The 5000-nt window shown below is 56.0% G+C and overlaps 3 non-coding genes across 3 annotated transcripts in view; all 3 read right to left on the reverse strand.

The window, feature by feature from the left end:
- Positions 1-387, reverse strand: part of LOC126357262 (large subunit ribosomal RNA) — a 4222-nt gene extending 3835 nt beyond the window's left edge. Inside the window, exon 1 of the ribosomal RNA XR_007566204.1 lies at positions 1-387. This exon is cut by the window's left edge and continues 3835 nt beyond it. This is a non-coding gene — a ribosomal RNA (large subunit ribosomal RNA).
- A 188-nt stretch (positions 388-575) lies between these two features.
- Positions 576-730, reverse strand: LOC126356777 (5.8S ribosomal RNA). The gene has a single exon (XR_007565812.1). It is a non-coding gene; the product is annotated as a 5.8S ribosomal RNA (ribosomal RNA).
- A 355-nt stretch (positions 731-1085) lies between these two features.
- On the reverse strand, positions 1086-2978 carry LOC126357227 (small subunit ribosomal RNA). Its single transcript, XR_007566177.1, has one exon. It is a non-coding gene; the product is annotated as a small subunit ribosomal RNA (ribosomal RNA).
- Between the last annotated feature and the right edge of the window lie 2022 nt (positions 2979-5000).

Consider the following 5000-nt stretch of genomic DNA (forward strand, 5'->3'; position numbering starts at 1 on the left):
CTTTTCAACTTTCCCTCACGGTACTTGTTCGCTATCGGTCTCGTGGTCATATTTAGTCTCAGATGGAGTTTACCACCCACTTGGAGCTGCACTCTCAAGCAACCCGACTCGAAGGAGAGGTCCCGCCGACGCTCGCACCGGCCGCTACGGGCCTGGCACCCTCTACGGGCCGTGGCCTCATTCAAGTTGGACTTGGGCTCGGCGCGAGGCGTCGGGGTAGTGGACCCTCCCGAACACCACATGCCACGACAGGCGGCAGCCTGCGGGGTTCGGTGCTGGACTCTTCCCTGTTCGCTCGCCGCTACTGGGGGAATCCTTGTTAGTTTCTTTTCCTCCGCTTAGTAATATGCTTAAATTCAGCGGGTAGTCTCGCCTGCTCTGAGGTCGTTGTACGAGGTGTCGCACGCCACACCGCCAGCCGGCTGTGCACGCTACCGAGAAAGCACCGGTATGCGAACCGCCAGGCGACGGGCGCGCATCGCACGTTTAAGGAGACGCGGCCGGCCACACAGGCGACCACGACACTCCCAGGCGCCCGGAGCGGGACAAACGCCGCGCGCTTCAGTATACGTAGCCGACCCTCAGCCAGACGTGGCCCGGGAACGGAATCCATGGACCGCAATGTGCGTTCGAAACGTCGATGTTCATGTGTCCTGCAGTTCACATGTCGACGCGCAATTTGCTGCGTTCTTCATCGACCCACGAGCCGAGTGATCCACCGTCCTGGGTGATCTTTATCTTTTCAGTTCTCCACCGTCTCTTTCAAGACAGTTGCAGAGGCGGGACTGAGGCGTTTGACGGCCCCTGTTCCATTACTTTGTGTCCAACGGCCTGACGGCCGATGGGCGTCGTACGGCTCCACACCGGAGCGGACAGGCACTCGGGCGAAAGTCATTCAAAACCGGCGCCAGGCGCCAGGTGCCGCAGGCCAGCCGCTCCAGAGCTTCAGCGCTCGTACCACACAACAACACTTGCGCTAGTTTTGAGAGGCACGCGTGGTTCCGCACGCGGCGCACGGCTACTGCCGTACAGGTAGCGTGTTGCGCGACACGACACGCACATCGAAAGACATGCAGTCTAGTCGGTAATGATCCTTCCGCAGGTTCACCTACGGAAACCTTGTTACGACTTTTACTTCCTCTAAATGATCAAGTTTGGTCATCTTTCCGGTAGCATCGGCAACGACAGAGTCGATGCCGCGTACCAGTCCGAAGACCTCACTAAATCATTCAATCGGTAGTAGCGACGGGCGGTGTGTACAAAGGGCAGGGACGTAATCAACGCGAGCTTATGACTCGCGCTTACTGGGAATTCCTCGTTCATGGGGAACAATTGCAAGCCCCAATCCCTAGCACGAAGGAGGTTCAGCGGGTTACCCCGACCTTTCGGCCTAGGAAGACACGCTGATTCCTTCAGTGTAGCGCGCGTGCGGCCCAGAACATCTAAGGGCATCACAGACCTGTTATTGCTCAATCTCGTGCGGCTAGAAGCCGCCTGTCCCTCTAAGAAGAAAAGTAATCGCTGACAGCACGAAGGATGTCACGCGACTAGTTAGCAGGCTAGAGTCTCGTTCGTTATCGGAATTAACCAGACAAATCGCTCCACCAACTAAGAACGGCCATGCACCACCACCCACCGAATCAAGAAAGAGCTATCAATCTGTCAATCCTTCCGGTGTCCGGGCCTGGTGAGGTTTCCCGTGTTGAGTCAAATTAAGCCGCAGGCTCCACTCCTGGTGGTGCCCTTCCGTCAATTCCTTTAAGTTTCAGCTTTGCAACCATACTTCCCCCGGAACCCAAAAGCTTTGGTTTCCCGGAGGCTGCCCGCCGAGTCATCGGAGGAACTGCGGCGGATCGCTGGCTGGCATCGTTTATGGTTAGAACTAGGGCGGTATCTGATCGCCTTCGAACCTCTAACTTTCGTTCTTGATTAATGAAAACATACTTGGCAAATGCTTTCGCTTCTGTTCGTCTTGCGACGATCCAAGAATTTCACCTCTAACGTCGCAATACGAATGCCCCCGCCTGTCCCTATTAATCATTACCTCGGGTTCCGAAAACCAACAAAATAGAACCGAGGTCCTATTCCATTATTCCATGCACACAGTATTCAGGCGGGCTTGCCTGCTTTAAGCACTCTAATTTGTTCAAAGTAAGCGTGCCGGCCCACCGAGACACTCAACTAAGAGCACCCTGGTAGGATTTCAACGGGGTCCGCCTCGGGACGCGCAAGCACGCCTTCGGCTCGCCCCACCGACAGGACGTCCCACGATACATGCCAGTTAAACACCGACGGGCGGTGAACCAACAGCGTGGGACACAAATCCAACTACGAGCTTTTTAACCGCAACAACTTTAATATACGCTATTGGAGCTGGAATTACCGCGGCTGCTGGCACCAGACTTGCCCTCCAATAGATACTCGTTAAAGGATTTAAAGTGTACTCATTCCGATTACGGGGCCTCGGATGAGTCCCGTATCGTTATTTTTCGTCACTACCTCCCCGTGCCGGGAGTGGGTAATTTGCGCGCCTGCTGCCTTCCTTGGATGTGGTAGCCGTTTCTCAGGCTCCCTCTCCGGAATCGAACCCTGATTCCCCGTTACCCGTTACAACCATGGTAGGCGCAGAACCTACCATCGACAGTTGATAAGGCAGACATTTGAAAGATGCGTCGCCGGTACGAGGACCGTGCGATCAGCCCAAAGTTATTCAGAGTCACCAAGGCAAACGGACCAGACGAGCCAATCCGATTGGTTTTGATCTAATAAAAGCGTCCCTTCCATCTCTGGTCGGGACTCTGTTTGCATGTATTAGCTCTAGAATTACCACAGTTATCCAAGTAACGTGGGTACGATCTAAGGAACCATAACTGATTTAATGAGCCATTCGCGGTTTCACCTTAATGCGGCTTGTACTGAGACATGCATGGCTTAATCTTTGAGACAAGCATATGACTACTGGCAGGATCAACCAGGGAGCTGCGTCAACGAGAGCTGAGCAGCCGGCCGCCCGGGAGTGTGTCCCGAGGGCCCGCGCGAACACGCAAGCGTCCGCTCAATTATTCTGCAAACAGGAGGAGGCTGAGCTCCCCTGCACGATACACCTCGAAACCCTCTCAGGTCCCGGCGGCGCGCAGCGCCGTCCTAAGTACTTGGTCGGGTTCGAGAGAGGCGCAATCGCCCGGAGATAGGCGAGTAGACGCTTTCAGTGCGAACACCCGTGCTCCCAACTGAGCTTGCCGCTGCCGACAGAGGCCCGGGAGCGTGCTGTCGTGGCATTGCCGGCGGGAAACAACACGCGCCACCTACGGTGACCGGCAGCTCCAACGCCAGCGCCACAGAAGGGCAAAGCCCCACTTGGGTGCAGAAGCGAACTCTCCCAGCACAGCGCACGCGCCAACACGTCCGCAGAGCTGCGATACAAACCACCTGCGAGAACCGCTGGGGGCGACCGAGCAGCAGACGGCGTCGCGACGCCGAGTGCCGGGCGGCGGCGCATCCTCAACGCACACAGTCCGCAATCGGACCAGCACACTGCAGATGTCCACCGCGCTTCGCACCGGGCTCGGCAGAACCCACTTTGGCCGCCTGGCGCCGCGCGCAGGGTGCGCCGGCGCATAGCTGGGACGCCAGCCGGGCCCGTCGGCCGGCGCTCCTGCCACTGGGCGCCCCCCACCAGCCGGCTGTAGTGCGTGCGCTCACGCAGCGCGCGGCCAGCACGCCGGGCGGCCCCCCCTCACCGGCCGGGGACTGTCCCACCAAGCCACAGCCTCGTATCGCTTCATACCCACATGGCCAACTCAGGTTCGGGGGCATGGCGGGTACCGCCGAAACAACCGGTTCATAGATGTACCGATCGTCGCTATCACCGATGCACCTGCAGCGCGAACAACCGCTCAACAACTGATTTCCAGTTCATTTGCGGATCGTATACGTCAATCTACATTTGCGAAATCTACGATTCTGGCATGCCTGCATGTTATGTGTCACGACACGCTACATCAGCCCACATACACACTGCGGCATGTACACGAGAGAACACGTGGAAGATGGTCCGCGCACGTGTGCAATGTCCCTTGCGCGGTCGACTGTCAACCGGCCTCTGTAGCATGTCGCAGATGTGGAACGCGGTCCACCGTGCTATCATGTTGTGTGGGGCAATACGATTAAATAGGAAAACCCTCGTCGCTACATCAACAGACGGCTCACGCTGATTCCCGGCAGAGGGAGGGGGGGGGCCCAACATGCAATACTTTCGTCCGTACCTACCTACCACATGTCTGTACGGCGTACAACAGTGCAATCTCGCTGTAATGGGGAGACGAGACAAGTAGCATCGTGCACAACATATGGCCCTTATGATTCGCCATTGTAGGGCGCAGCCGGTGTACGGTCAAGCATGTGCCACATTATGTCACTCAGTACGTAACGACGGATGATCAGTGTGGGTTACGCGTACATCAGCGGACAGTCCACACAGGCCGTACCACAACGTACACTGACTGCATCGACAACCGAATGCAACTGAACAGCTGCAAGGCTCATTTCACAAACAAACGCCTGACCGACCAGCTTGGAAGGGCAGGAGGGGAGGGCGATATTCGTTCTGTAGCGGTACACCCTTCCAGTGGTTAGCGGGACTGTGTAGAAAGTACGCAACACTCGAAAGACCTTTATGTGAGGGTACGCACCATGGCATCAAGAAATACACATGACACCAGAGGATCCAAGCAGTGAACTATGTTCAGAGGGTTGCTGTTAGGCAAAGCTACATTCCTGTGACGTTACATGTGACAGTTAAGGTGCAGTGTAAGTTAGGTTAAGGTGCAGTGTAAGTTAGGTTAAGGTGCAGTGTAAGTTAGGTTAAGGTGCAGTGTAAGTTAGGTTAAGGTGCAGTGTAAGTTAGGTTAAGGTGCAGTGTAAGTTAGGTTAAGGTGCAGTGTAAGTTAGGTTAAGGTGCAGCGTAAGTTAGGTTAAGGTGCAGCGTAAGTTAGGTTAAG

Source organism: Schistocerca gregaria, chromosome 3 (genome assembly GCF_023897955.1).
Source record: "Schistocerca gregaria isolate iqSchGreg1 chromosome 3, iqSchGreg1.2, whole genome shotgun sequence".
Classification (NCBI taxonomy): Eukaryota; Metazoa; Arthropoda; class Insecta; order Orthoptera; family Acrididae; genus Schistocerca; species Schistocerca gregaria.